At 36.7% G+C, this 15,674-nt stretch overlaps 1 long non-coding RNA gene and 1 pseudogene across 1 annotated transcript; one reads left to right on the plus strand and one right to left on the minus strand.

The window, feature by feature from the left end:
- Window positions 1–15,674, plus strand: part of LOC130682317 (putative bifunctional UDP-N-acetylglucosamine transferase and deubiquitinase ALG13) — a 77,510-nt pseudogene that overhangs the window by 43,337 nt on the left and 18,499 nt on the right.
- On the minus strand, window positions 6,625–8,843 carry LOC130682321 (uncharacterized). The gene is made up of 3 exons (XR_008995541.1): window positions 8,833–8,843; window positions 7,596–7,741; window positions 6,625–6,668 (listed from the first exon to the last, which is right to left on the minus strand). It is a non-coding gene; the product is annotated as an uncharacterized LOC130682321 (long non-coding RNA).

The following is a 15,674-nucleotide window of genomic DNA, read 5'->3' on the forward strand; positions in this document are numbered from 1 at the left end:
TTCTAATGTTTGTGTTAAATTTTAATTATAAATGTTTGTGATTAGATATAAGGCTCTTTCAGCATGTGCTGCCTCCATTGAACCAGACTGCCAGTGTTGATTATCAACTGGTTTAATAAGTACACGTCTGAACTCCATTTGGGAGAACTGATCTTTTTATTTGGCAGAAGCCAGATAATGTCTATCAACCTGAGACTAGATACATTCTTACTGTCTCTTCCCATTTCAGGTTCACTTGGATTCAGGTGGAAGATACTATAATGCTTATATTCAGGAAGTTGGAAATGAGAACAGTTCAGTAACAGTCTTCATTGAAGAATTGGCAGAAAAGTGAGAATATAAAAAGTTGTTGAATTACCAAAATCTTTGGCTCTTGATGCTTTTTTGTTGAGAATTCCCAGCATGCTAGTAAAAGAACCCAAGTTATATCTGGTAGAAGCTTAAGATAACTTACTTCAAATTGTAAAATCATATGCTGAAGTATGATGTTTCAGTATACGTACTTGTATAAAAGTTTCCAAATCCTAGGCATTAGCAAACTTATTAGGAATATTAATACAACAAAATTCTGGTATAAAACTGTTCAGATGAATTAGAAAGCTGCTTTGCTAACTGAGTCTCTGCAAGTTGAGAACATAAAACTAGGTTATGCTGTCCTAACAACCAAAGAAATCTCAGGCTTAAACCAATAATGTTCATTTCTTGTTTAGCATGTTTACAGTCTGTCAGCAAAGAGGACTCAGTCCAGCAAAGTCTCTATCTAGGCATATGTTTCCATGATCACAGTTAGGGAATGAGACCATGACAAATCATGTTCAGGTTCTTCAGGTATATGCTCACATTTTATAGGCCAAAGTGGGTTACATAGATGATCCTGAAGTCAGTGGAGGTGGGAAAATATAATCCTCTTCCAAGGAGAGGGAACAAGTATTTGTAAACTTGTCTACCACAATCTCTCCTCTGGAACAGGATACATGCTATAAATAGCTATGAAATTGTACAAACTATTATTAGATTTTCTAGTCTGAATAGAAAACCTTAACAGATAGCTAGTGTCAATGGTTTAAGTAGAATACACTTGAAAATGAAGCAGGAGGGGTTGGGGTATGTGTAACTACTGAGAATCGAGTCTTGTTGCAATGGCTTCATGGTGACATCTTTAAAATTTTAAGGCATGTTGTTCCACTGGCTAACTTAAAACCAGTTACCCAAGTGTCACCTGTTCCTGTCTGGAATCCTGTGCTTGTTCAGAAAAGAAGAGGTTACCAGAAAACTTCGGGGATCTATGGCCCAGAAATGGGTTTGTATGCTGAAGGTTTTATTATTTTCCCCTTCTTGTACTTGTCTATATTGTATTTTTTTTAAGGTATAACATAAGATAGAGTTTCTCAACTTTAGCACTGCTGACATTTTGGGACAGATAATACTTTGTTTTGGGACATGGTCCTATGTATTGTAGGGCATTTACCTACATCTCTGGCCTCTGTCCATTGAATACTGGTAGCATCCTCTCCCCCGTTGTGCCAACGAAAAATGCCTCCAGACATTGCGAAATGTGCCCCAAGTAGCAAATTTATCCCTGGTTGAAAATCAGATTCCTAGGGGATTTTGTATAAAGTTAAGCTGAAATAGATTTTAGAGACAAGATTTCTCAAAAGAATGAGGACAAACACCTCACAGAAGCAGCCAGGGATATTAATAGGCATACTTTCTTGGATAATAGTAATGTAAGCAATGAGAATGACTTTTTTGAGGACCAAAGTTGCCTATACAAAAGATAGAGTTGAGATGTCTATTGATAGAGATTACCTGCTCATTTTGCTCTTCCAAATACAAAATTTCCCTCCCTGTATTTATTTGGTTTGTTAAAAAAATTCTGATAGTTTTAGGCATTTGTGAGAGTTGGGAGGAGACACTACATCTTTTGGTTTGGTTATGAAGTTTATTTGCTGCCTCTTGGTTTGCCTGAAAGCTACGTCAGACGTGAACATGAAGCAACGGAAGAAGATGTTCAAGAAAGTTAGAGGAAAGGAGATTCATATGACTATGGCTTACATCGAGGGAGACACTTCGTTCCCGCCAAGACTTCAGCAGAGTACACATTACGGGCATAACCAGTCACAGGAAGCTGGCAGTACTACGTCTAGTGAATATTCTTATCCTCAACATTCATCTCAGAGACCCAGTTGGATATATGGGATGCCCAGGTAAGGCTTTACTGACTTTAACGATAATGTACATCTCTATTTAAATACTGTAAATCATTCCTGGACAGAATTACTGTAGAATTTAGAAATATCTTAATAGTTTACATTTCTCTTATAATATCTGCCTAAAGGGAGCATAGAGGATAGAAGTTATGTATACTTAAATTCTCATCTAATAGATGTATTGGAAGATAAGTATTCTCAGAGTCTAGGGAAATGTGGAGCAGTTGGAAGAGATGCTAGGTGATAGAATGCTATCAAGGTGAGCGCCGTAAGTGTGGCATTATATTCTTGAATGATGGATAGACCTAATACCAGTGGTGAGGAGAGCAAGGCTGTATTTGGATGATTTTAGAATGATGTTGTTTATTCTGTTTAACTTGAAGAACTGACTTCTCAAGCACTACTGAATAAAGAATTATATTTTCCCATCCCTCTGTTCTTAGGGATTCATCTTGCTTTATAAATAGGCACAATGTGGAGGGCCCTAAAGTTGGTTTTTACTCTGGCCCAGGTAAAAGGTGCTGCCAGAGCTATGATAACTTTTCCTATAGATCTCGGTAAGTGAATATTCAGTGTTGAAAGAGAAAATGGGTAAGTTTGGCTTCATTGCTAAGTAACAAATGTGTGATCTAAATTTTTTTTAAGTTTCAACATTGAGATGTTTGAATTGTTATTTAGAATTAGAAACAAGTTACTACCATGTTCTCTCATTTTTTTCTCCTTCTCATACTCTGAAATACTTAAGTTCCTTTAGGCGTAGTCAGCACCAAATGCATTGTGTGAATAAGAAGAGTGAGAATAGCTTTGCTCCGGAGAATGGACAGATGCCCAGGGACTTGGAAGAAACCATTACTGTTTGTGAAGTTGAAGAAGAGAGTGGGACTGCTTATCCAACTATATCTGTAAGTAGGTCAAAGTTTCACGCAAAAAGCTGTTTACCTTTCCCTTTTCCTTTTTTTTAAAATAAAGGCTATGTGGATAAATTTTAGCTTTTTACACAGACAACCAAATAAAGCCCCTCTGATAAACATGAGTTTTGCATCTTAGCGCTTTTAAAGGTGAAAAACTTATTTTTTAAGCTTTTCTTAGAGATTTGTTGATAGAGGTGGACAAATAATTTGGGCAGTATTTTCTGTTTTCTTGATTATTATTTCTTCATTTTTCTAATGTCAAGTACATTTAATATATTTATAACTCTTTTCTCCTGACTAAGGAGGCAGAGAACTGCATGTGTATGTTTATGTGTGTGTGTGTATTTGGTACAGAATCATGGAGGACCCTCTACAATGGTGCCTGTTCCTTTGAGACACTATGTTGAAAGGCAAGGACATAGCTCAGGCACACAGACTTTGAATTCAGAGGAGGGCAATGACCAGAATGACAATGGTGAGTCAGTTACAATTATATAAATGTTTTTTTTGAAGATGATTCTGTGGCACTGTAGATTCAAAGTTTTGTGGGTATATATTCTGGTTTTTGAAAGTTACCAGTTCTTGTGTTAGAGCTTGTTAGGTTTTTGAAGATGTTTTGGTATTTTTTAGAAGAACATACTTCTATTTCTGTAGGCCACTAAATTGTTATAACTTATTTTCAGGTCTCTGCATATGTCTTTAGTGAATTTGATTTGGTGGGACTCCAGTATGGAAAACAACTATTCCTTATTAGTAAAACACTATTCCTGTTGTCCTCACAATTTGTATAACTACTTTAGGCTTTTCACATGACTAGCTATTATTTTATGAGACTTCTATGAGATAACTCTTTCATCCAAAGTAATTAATCTCCTTTGTTGATGAACATTACTATTCACTGAATCCTATTGACCATCCACTGTACTAAGTAATTATATTGATAATTTAATAAAATACTTTATCCCTCTGATGGATGTGGTGTCCTTATTTTGTATATGAGGAAACTGAGATAGAAAGGATAAGTGACATGGCCAAATTCATACCCTTGGTAAGTGACAGAGATTTATATTTTTAATATTTACTTCATTTAGATATCTGCATACCACACAATTCACCTATTTAAAGCATACCATTCAGTGGTGTTTAGTATAGTCAGTGTTGCATACCTATCATCAACACAATCAATTTTAGAACATTTTAATCATCCCAAAATGAAACCCTGTACTCATTAGCAGCTACTCCCCATTTTCCGCCCATCTGCCTCCACCCAGCCCTAGGAAACCACCAGTCTGATGTCTGTCTGAATGGATTTGTCTATTCTGGACATTTTGTGTAAATGGAATCATGTAATATGTGATTCTTTGTGACTGGCAGAGATAATTTTGAATTTAGGTTTGTCTGGCCCTAAAATGTATACATATATGCCCTTAACGGTTGTTACAGTGCCTCTCTCACCACAAGTGTGCTTATTTTTACCATTTTACTGTAAGGTGGCATGCCAGCTGAAGCATTTCTGAGGGAATTGGGTGATTAAAGAGGTGCAAAGCAGCTGAATGACTTAACAGTCAAGTTGCTTATTTTCTTGTGATGCTCCTCTTTCTGTTTACTTATGTAGAAGGAAATAGATATTTCTAGAAATTTAATAAGAAAACATGTAGCACAGGATCAATCTGTGAAGACTTTGTAGGTGCATGTGCTTAAGGATGTGTACTCTCTGCTCTTTTACTCAGCATGGTCCTTTTGTCTTCTCTCTTTAGCCTGGTGGGTACCTTCAGATGTACTGCTCACTTGTAGTGGCATAATCACAGTCTTTGTTTCTCACCTTAAATCCTGATGTTTGGAGTGGTTGCATGCATGCATGTTTGATAAGTGATGTATTTAAGAATCAAATCCAGTTTTGACCTGTGGGGTTTTGCTTGGTGGAAAACTGTCCAGTTTAAGATCGACTTTCTCTGCATTTCAATGGCATAGCAATCGTAAAGCAAAGTACCAGAATCCACTGAGCCATCCTTTGAGAACAAACTGATTTTAAATGTATTATTTACCTGAAACAGGTGGAAAAAACAGATGAGGCATGACATATCTGTAATGTTTAACCTTAGCAAACTATGGATTATACTCAGATTACTTTGTACACCATTAACTCTTATGTCAAGCACCATGTCCTTTTCACCCATCCCCACCTATTGGTGAGCTATGTTCTGTTATCCATGTCTTACGGTGAAGAAATTGAGATACAAACTAAATAACCTGCCTAAAGTAATATAGTTCACCAGGATTCAAATCTAGACAGTCCTAACTCTAGAGCAATGAACTTAATCACTGGAAAAATTGAACATAGCTGTTTTTCTTTTTTTAACCTCTGCCTGACCTCTAAGAACTAAGGGAATTTTCAGAGGAGAGATTTCTATTGTTTAAAGCCATTTTCTGGCTGTATTATCTTCGATCACTTGTTTCAAGGATGCATACATTTTGGCTTTGAACACGTATCAATAAAACTTGAGAAAAAGCAAGTTTTATTTGGCCATTTGGTTCTGCTGAGTTAAAAAGCCCTACACGAACATCCTTCTTCTGTCTTTTATATAAATACAAAGATATATGTATCCTTCAGGTCAGTGAGATCTAGATGTAATCTGACATTTATCATTATTTTATAAAATTTCAGACTCTAAAATAATGCTCACTTTTTACTTTACTTTGGCTATATTCTCTAGAACCGGTCTATGAAACTTCAGATGTTCATAGCACAACTGAATCTACAGCAAACTTGGTAGGTATTTAACAATAATTGCCAGCACCTATAGCTCCTACTGTGTACTAGGGCACTGTTCTAACAGCTATACATATAAATATATTTTAATCATAACAATCCTATAAGGTATTTAGGGTATCATTCCCATCCTATGGATGAAGACACTGAGATCCAGAAATTAAGTAACTCATTCAAGATCACACCCCTTTTCTGAAATTAATCTGTTTACAGATATTCCTAATACATGTCAATACAAGAGGAAATTAAAACATCAGGCATGATATTTTAGAGGATTTTATCACGCTTTTTGTATTAGTAGGAATGGTCCATAATCTCACTTAATATAACAAAAGTTTGCCTCTTGGTCATGCTGCATGTCCAGTGGAGGTCTACAGGAGGGCTCTGCTCAGGGACTCAGGCTGATGGAAGCTCCAACCATGATTTCCAAAGCAGGAACCAAAAGGTAGTGAATGGTGCACTGCCTCTTACAGCTTCCACCTGGAGATGCTATGAGTCACTTTCTTTGCATTTCTTTTTCATCAGCCAGAGTATGTCCCACCGAATAATCTAATTTCTCTGTGCCTGGAAGTCAAAAAGCTGGAAATATTTTAAAAGCACTTAAGGACTAAAACAGTTCAGCTCAAACTCCCTCCTATAGGCAGAATGCTTGATTTCACCTCAAGGGTGTCAACCCCAAAATCATGTTCAGTGTAATTAAACTCAGTCCAAGGTTTCTGGGAAATGTGTAGTGCTTTCTGTATTGTGTCCAGATGTGGCTCCTCTTGATCTGGAAGCCTAAAATTAAAGAGACAAAATAATTTACCTCCTACACACCCAGGTTATGACAGGGGAGTGGGGACTGAAAAACTGCAGTAAAAATTCCCACTTGGGGAAAATGGGAGAAACATTACCTGCTTGTAACAAGTGTGTTATGATAGACAGACATTGTGAGGACCCTCAGCTGAGGCCTGGGGACTGCTCCCCAGAGGGGCTCCCTCGTTCACTGTTTTCTAGAACTCTTGGGTACTCAACCTACTTTATACTTATAGGAAATTGGGGGCCCAAGGGACATTTTATCTCAGTTGCACTGTTTTAGTTGTTATAGTTTCTTCGACTGATTTACTATGCTGCTGCTTTGGTTCCTGTTAGTTTCAAGTGCCAATAGCCATACTGCCAGTTCTTTTTTTTAAAATAGATATACTACTTAGATTTGCTATAATTCTTTGCTTTCTTATTCCTATGTCTCTCTCTTACCTAACTGCAGATACCTTGAGCTTATCAGGAATTGATGGAAGATCCATCTTTGGATGCTTTTTCATGAGCCATTTTGGTAAAGTTCAAGATTCATTAGGTGCTATATTCTTAGTTTGGATTCTTGCTTTGAAGCCAAGTTTTAACTGTTCTTTGTTGTTCAGAGCATTTATCAATTTTATCTGTATAGCTGTGTGTTAAAGCAGTTGCTTCAACCCTACAAGTTTCTGTATTCAAGGACTCTATTCCCTTTCATTTTTGCCTGCAAACTACTTTTATATACATGTCTGTCTTAGGATACCTTATTAAACTCGTCTACTAGTAATCACAATATGAAACTTACATTGTTTTCTAAATGTCTTCCCCCAATGGCTTCAAGTTCATAATCTTCTCAAGTTAGGTTTTTGTTAACAGCAGCACCCTACTTCTAGTTACCAACTACTGTTTAGTCAGGTTAGCTGTAGTATCAACCTCTGAAAATCTCAGCAGCATCACACAGGAAAGTTTTCTTGCTGATATTGTATGTCCAGTGCAGGTTAGTTGCAGGCCTTTGTTCATCATAGTCACTCAGGGACGCAGACTGTTGGACTTGGGCTTTCACAGTCACCTTGGCAGGGCTAAAGATAGGAAATTGAACACTGGTTCTTAGTATTTCTGCTTGTATTTCATTGGCCAAACAAGTCACATGGCCATACCTCACTTTAGATGAGGCCAGAAGAGCAACCTACCATGTACCCAGGAGAACTGGAATATTTGTGAAGAACTTGAATAACTACCCTCCGTTCTCTAACTTTGATAGCTTCAGGTACAAGATTTTTGGTTTTACTTTTTAGGCCATCTTAGGAAGGTGAAAACTATGATGTGTAATTCTTTTCCCCTTACTTCTCCTTTCCTTTCTTTGCCCCATCTAGAGAAATAGGTTTTTCCCCCTCCATCATTACTAGTCTCATATCACGTGTCTCTTAAAATAGCCTTTCACTTAAAACAGCGACTTGCACAAAAAAATGAAGAAAACAAGTAAAAAATCTTAACATCAGGGATAATAAGAGTAGACATTTCTTTCTGTTCACTTATTTTCACTTGCCACATATTCTCTTTTGTTCTGAATTTACTTTATCATACATCACCAGTAGCTTTCAATCTCTTCATAATGTGCTCCACTTCTACCCTCTAGTCACCAAATCCATAGCTAGTTCCTAAGTAATTTTTTCACAGCATTCTGAGGGGAGAGGACCAATGCAGAACTTAGGGATTTCTGGGCACAGGACTTCTGAAAAACTGTGAACATTTCTTCTTACATCTTATTTCCATGCCCAGTTCTCAACTAAATATTTTCCTAGAGTTTAACATTGATACTGGATCTTCAGAGCCAGGGCCAAAGATTGCTTTTTGGCAGGTGCTTTGGCTGTAGTTGAACAGACTTTAGAAACAGGCAATCTTATGTCCATGTAAGTTAGGCTCACCTTTGTCACAGTGTGATTCCTCTTTTTTCCTGTGATTACTTCCCTTGATACCCTCTGCGTTATCATTATTACCAATTTCCACTGCTAGTTTTTCTTTCTGTCATGACCATTTGTCATGCATAACTCTGAGCACTTTAAAATCATTTTACTTTGACAAAGACAAGGTCTTGAACCAGAGGGGAGCAGTGTTTGCACTATACTACATCCTTCTTGGATAGGATGTGGCTGAACAACCAGATACCTACCTTTGTCTTAAGTTACATCTTCGAATGGCATGCTTTCTTTTAGCAAAACTGCTGCTGGTCCTACTGATGTTGAAGCTTCTAAGGCAAGGAAGGCCACAAAGAAAGTGTTTACATTACAGTCCTCCATTTTATTTTAGTATCTACATTGGGACTAGAGTTGCATATGATCAGGATCTCTGTAGATCAGAAATAGAGCAGTCACCTCAGTCAGGCAGCAGATTGATACCTTCTGGAATATTACCTTAGTAGTCACTTCCAAATTTGAATACTTTGAGGATATACCATATTTGCTTAATTTTAGGAGATGTTGAAACAGAGCAGATTTTTTTATTAATATGTTTGGTTTCTTGATTTCCCTTTATTTAACTATATTTCTGTATTCATTAAAGTCTCTTCAGGACAGAGGACCATGTTCTATGTCTCCTCAGGACACAGTTACCTCATACAACTACCCCCAGAAGGTAATCTTCATTGTTTTATCAAGCAGTTGCAATGGTCTGAAAAGAGGAAAATGATTTTTTTCCTCTTGTTCACTTTGCCCTTCATCATACTTTCAAGAAGCTGCTTATATTTCTATATTAAGTATTATTGTACTTTGTGGTGCCTGGCACAATGAGTAGTAAATTCATTCAACAAATTGAGCATCTATTGTGATCACGACACTGTTCTGTGTGCTGGCATTAGACTACTCATATTATTCTACTCTGGATCTCTTGTATAATGAGTAAGCTAATACAAATTACCTGTCAAGTCTATGTCATTTACTAAAACTTCCCAAAACTTCCTTCCCATACAGGGTTTACGTAAAGATTGACTTCTCGATGTTTTAGTAGTCAGAATACTAATTCATGAAATTTAGGATGAGGTAAGAGACCAATATTATTTGAAAAATTGAACTTAGAGTTTTAAACTTTCTTCCACACTTACAGGTGCTGGTAAATTCTGCAGGAGTTGCAGCTTCCTGTGCCAGTAATGTTCCAGCTTCAGTCTTATCAAACTGTGCAGCAGCTAATCAAGCTGGTAATACCACTTCAGTTCCCTCAGAGAATGTTATGCAGCCTCTGTTTGTATCTCCACCTACACAAGGCAGGCCAGGTAGGTTATCAGTGGTTGCTACTTTGGAAACCTCTTTTGCTATTCACGAACATGCACATACAACAATTCTAGTGATTAGATAGGATTACTTTAATAACCAGTATTAAATTTAAGCTAGTTAATAAAGTATGTTCTATAGTTGAGGAATCCGTGATATTTAAGAGCCAGAGTTTCAGTTTTTTTCTTGCAAATTTCGCTTTGATATGATTTTGTAGCTATTTTGCTACTCCACTGAGAGTTTAGAGGACTTCACAAATTTCTTAAACTTTGAGTCAAGTTTTATTGTACAGGAATTAGAGATGTTTCTCCCTTCACAGATAATTTGTAAAAAGTTTGCTATAAAATACTTCCCATATAATGAATCATTTTCCCATGAATGTTGTAATAAAGAATTATGGGTTCCAGAATTTAAGAAATCTAGGCTTGAATCTTGGTTTAACAACTTAGTAGCTGTGTAACTTTGGGTAAGTTTTTGAACCTTTCTGATCTAATAGTAATTTAAAGTTCTCAGAATTCTGGAAAGGTAATGTCAGCAGCATAAGTTTTCAATCTGAGTCTTCAAATAAAAATGGAAATAGCAAATCCAAACCATGGACAATACTTACAACAAAACTAGGAAACCAAAGCATCACCCTGAACCCCCCAGATTTAAACAGGTCGGGACAAACCACCAGTCACAAGACTTGCATGCTATCAGGTCTGTGTGGGTGCAAGAAAACAGAAGCACTGGGGCTGTTGTATGATGGACCTGAGAACAGGAGAACTACAAAAGAGCTAATAATTCATGGGAAAGTGAGGCAGCCAATTTGGAAGGAGCAGCCAAGACTGGGAAGGGATTTGACCTCTCCAATACTGGGTGAGTGCTTTGGGTACATGGTAAAGGAATTGAAGGGCTTGGAACAATTTAGCCCCTAAGAACACTCAAAACTGACATTCCAAGGAGAAACTGCTGAGAGTGCAATCAAAATTGATCAGTATAGTAAAAAGAGCAGGTCCTGATTGAAGTTGAGAACAGAGTCAAGGCATCCTAGAAAGCATTCATGGTTTTTAATACTGCACAAGAAAATAAAGTCCTATGAAGTTAGAAAACCTTACCTGTACTCATTCTAAAGTTCATGAAAAATAATTTCACTTAAAAATGAATGGAAGAAAAGTGCAAAATAAAATTCTGTACAAAGATATTTTGAGGGGAAAAAAAATAATATCCCTAAAGGCATGAGGTATGTCAGAAATATGCCTACTTAATTAACTTTCAGAATGAGCTAAAGACATTAGTAAAATGGTAGAAAAATAGCAAATGAGTTAGAAAAACTCATGTGACAGACTTCAGGAAAGCATTAGAAATGGAAGAAAGTAATTTCAGTAATGAAGGCAAAACTATAACAAACATGACCAAAAATATACAACAGATAATGCTTTAAGAGAAAGATGTAAGAAAGAAGGGAAATCTAAAATGAAGAAAAGGAAGATTAAAAAAATCAAAAGTGATGTATTAAACATAGGCATAGGAGACTAAACACTGTAGAAGTCCTCCCTGAAGAAGAAAACCAAAGTAAGGAGAAAGAACAAATGGTTACACCTCTAATTCAGAAAACGTTTATGAAATTGAAAAAGCTTTAAAACTGTGTACTGAAATAGCACTCTGCTTACCTGAGAATATTGACCCAGAGCAAGCAACAGCAGAACATTCTAGTAAAATGTCTGGACTTTAAAGAAAAAGTCCTTTTGTAATCTAGATGAAAGAGCCTATGGGACATAAAAAAATGAAATGCAATTCATCAAACTTAATAGCCTCTGCCAGAAGAAAATGGAGTAACATTTGAGATAATAAATAAGAATGTAAACCAAAGATTTTATATCTAATTAAACTGATTATCAAGCCTAAAGGCAGATGTAAGAATTGAGAGAATCTTAGTTGCATGAGCCCTTCCTGAAGAATCTACTAAAGCCATGCCATCAAGCAGGGTAATCACTAGCCACATGTGACTATTTAAATTTCAGTTAATTATAGTTGAATAAGCTTTCAGTTGCTCAGTCACCAGCCACATGTCAACTGCTCAAAGTCACATAGAGATAGAGGCAACTATATTGGACATCCCAGAAGTGTTATTTCTGCCATCACAGAAAGTTGTATTGAATGGACATCAGTGTACTAGAGAATGAGCTTTGACTTTAAGACTACTAAAACAATTAGAAATATCAGCATAAGATCTGATGGTATTAAATACATAATTACTGGAAGAATTAATACAAACAGGTTAGAGGTTGAGAATTTACTGGGTAATAGCAACAGCCTTATACTTAGACATTGTAGATACAGCATAGCTATTTTTAAAAATGGGAGAGTTGAGAGACCATGTGGTAAGCATTTTTTAATGCTTTCATGAATCATATCAAGTTCACTCAGATTGTTCTGAAACGAATCTTGGCTAAAACAAGAGTGAGTATGGGATATTCTAATTTTATCCCCTCATGTCCTAGCAAACCAGGAGTCTCAATATGGAAGAAAGGTAATACAGATGCGATAAAGAGGCTGAGTAAAAGCTTCTGTGGTCCCAAATTTGAAAGTATCGATATAAACTTAAGGTATTTTATCTTTAAATAAATGTGTATTTTTCGTAGCTTTGTCCACAGAAAAGGCCTAGAAATGATGAATAACCTTAGCACTCAATTTGTAGTCTTGAAATACTATTCCCCACTTAAAAAAAGGTGGGGGCTTTGTGGAGAAATGGCTGCAAGAAATTTTCAAGATTAGCCTGGATCATTTTGTCATGGCAGATAGCTAGGAAGAGTTACTAGACTCACGTCAAAAGGACTTAGGACCTGTCTTGAACAGGTTCCCACTGGCCAAAAATGGAATAATTTAAGCCTCAGCAATGATAATTAAAGTAGGTTAGAACACATAAAATGTGTTAAATTTTAAATTTCTTAATGTTTTTTTTTTTTTTTTTTTTTTTTTTTTTTTTTTTTTTTTTTTTAATAATTATTTTTTATTGAAGGGTAGTTGACACACAGTATTACATTACATGAGTTTCAAGTGTACAACACAGTGGTAGAACATTTATATACATAATTCTAGGTTCCAGCTATCACCCTACCAGGCTGTTACAATATCTTGACTATATTCCTTATGCTATACATTACATCCCGGTTACTAATTTATTTTACCATTGGAAGTCTGTCCTTTTTTTTTTTTTTTTTTTTTTTTTTTTTTTTTTTTTTTTTTTTGTGAGGGCATCTCTCATATTTATTGATCAAATGGTTGTTAACGACAATAAAATTCTGTATGGGGGAGTCAATGCTCAATGCACAATCATTATTCCACCCCAAGCCTAATTTTTGTCAGTCTCCAATCTTCTGAAGCATAACAAACAAGTTTTTACATGTAGAACAAATTCTTACATAATGAATAAGTTACATAGTGAACAGTACAAGGGCAGTCATCACATAAACTTTCGGTTTTGCTCATGCATTATGAACTATAAACAGTCAGTTCAAATATGAATACTCATTTGGTTTTTATACTTGATTTATATGTGGATACCACATTTCTCTCTTTATTATTATTATTTTTAATAAAATGCTGAAGTGGTAGGTAGATACAAGATAAAGGTAGAAAACATAGTTTAGTGTTGTAAGAGAGCACATGTAGATGATCAGGTGTGTGCCTGTAGACTATGTGTTAATCCAAGCTAGACCAGGGCAATAAAACATCCACGTATGCAGAAGATTTCTCTCAGAACGGGGGGGTGAGGTTCTAAGCCTCACCTCTGTTGATCCCCAATTTCTCACCTGATGGCCCCCCTGCGACTGTGCCTGTCTTAGGTTGTTCCTCCCTTGAGGAATCTTACCCGTCTCTGGCTAACCAGTCATCTTCCGGGGCCATACAGGGAAATGTGAAGTTGGTAAGTGAGAGAGAAGCCTTATTGTTTGAAAAGGTTAGCTTTTTACTTCTTTGCATATTAATGCCCTGTGGCTTCTATGCCCAGCATTTGTCTTGAGGTATCTTTACCACTTGGAAGAATTATGATACTCGGTAAATTTGATATGAGGCACGAATTCTATTTAAGGGTTGTAATTAGGAAGGAAGAAGAAAAGCTATAGAAGTAGCAGGCGGAAGAAAACATGGGAAGATTGATTATTTCTTTGATATATCTTCTTGTAGAGTAACTTCAGCATGTATAGGTTTTAAGCTACTACTTAAATTGCACACACACATTAACATAATAGGAGTATAGTTACATAACCAAAGCATATCTGTAATTACCAGCCATCTGCAGTGAAACCAAGAAAACCAGTTAGGCACCTTAGGCATTTGTGAAAACTTATCTATGATATGGTGGATATTGTCCAAATGAACTTGAACAGTCTGAGAGAAATCAGACAAATTAAAACAACCCATTCCTGGGGACTGTTCACATGCCATATGTTCTTTTAACAATAAATAGTTTGTAGTTGTAAGACTTTGGAGCGCTACAATTTGCACTTCTCCAAATTCTTGGTTGAGTTCCAACAGTATAGATCCAGTCCAATTTTGTTGTTTTACTGTATGCACAGGCCAGCTTAGATATCTCCTTCCTCATTCCCATGGCAGGTCCAGGAACTGGTGGGATGAGTGCATCTACAGCTGTAGCAGTGCGTGGATCTTTGTTGGGGTTTTTTGATGATCATCTTCTGGCATGAGTCTTCCAGAGGGTGCAGATGTTGGAAGTTCTTTTTCATATCGTATCTTAGTTCATTTTCGGGGTAGCCCAATTAGGCTTTGATCCTCTGTATAAACACAAACAGACCCTTTGCCTACACTTTTATATGCCCTTTATACCCTTGTGTAGAACTCGTTGGAGGTTACCACACAGGAACTGCCCTTTTTTTTTTTTTTTTTTTTTTTTTTTTTTTTTTTGCTATCACTAATCTACACTTACATGACGAATATTATGTTTACTAGGCTCTCCTCTATACCAGGTCTCCCCTATAAACCCCTTTACAGTCACTGTCCATCAGCATAGCAAAAAGTTGTAGAATCACTACTTGCCTTCTCTGTGTTGTACAGCCCTCCCTTTTCTCCTACCCCCCCATGCATGTTAATCTTAATAACCCCCTACTTCTCCCACCCTTATCCCTCCCTACCCACCCATCCTCCCCAGTCCCTTTCCCTTTGGTACCTGTTAGTCCATTCTTGAGTTCTGTGATTCTGCTGCTGTTTTGTTCCTTCAGTTTTTCCTTTGTTCTTATATTCCACAGATAAGTGAAATCATTTGGTATTTCTCTTTCTCCGCTTGGCTTGTTTCACTGAGCATAATACCCTCCAGCTCCATCCATGTTGCTGCAAATGATTGGATTTGCCCTTTTCTTATAGCTGAGTAGTATTCCATTGTGTATATGTACCACATCTTCTTTATCCATTCATCTATTGATGGACATTTAGGTTGCTTCCAATTCTTGGCTATTGTAAATAGTGCTGCAATAAACATAGGGGTGCATCTGTCTTTCTCAAACTTGATTGCTGCATTCTTAGGGTAAATTCCTAGGAGTGGAATTCCTGGGTCAAATGGTAAGTCTGTTTTGAGCATTTTGATGTACCTCCATACTGCTTTCCACAATGGTTGAACTAACTTACATTCCCACCAGCAGTGTAGGAGGGTTCCCCTTTCTCCACAGCCTCGCCAACATTTGTTGTTGTTTGTCTTTTGGATGGCAGCCATCCTTACTGGTGTGAGGTGATACCTCATTGTAGTTTTAATTTGCAT

This window comes from Manis pentadactyla, assembly GCF_030020395.1.
Source record: "Manis pentadactyla isolate mManPen7 chromosome Y unlocalized genomic scaffold, mManPen7.hap1 SUPER_Y_unloc_5, whole genome shotgun sequence".
Taxonomy (NCBI): Eukaryota; Metazoa; Chordata; class Mammalia; order Pholidota; family Manidae; genus Manis; species Manis pentadactyla.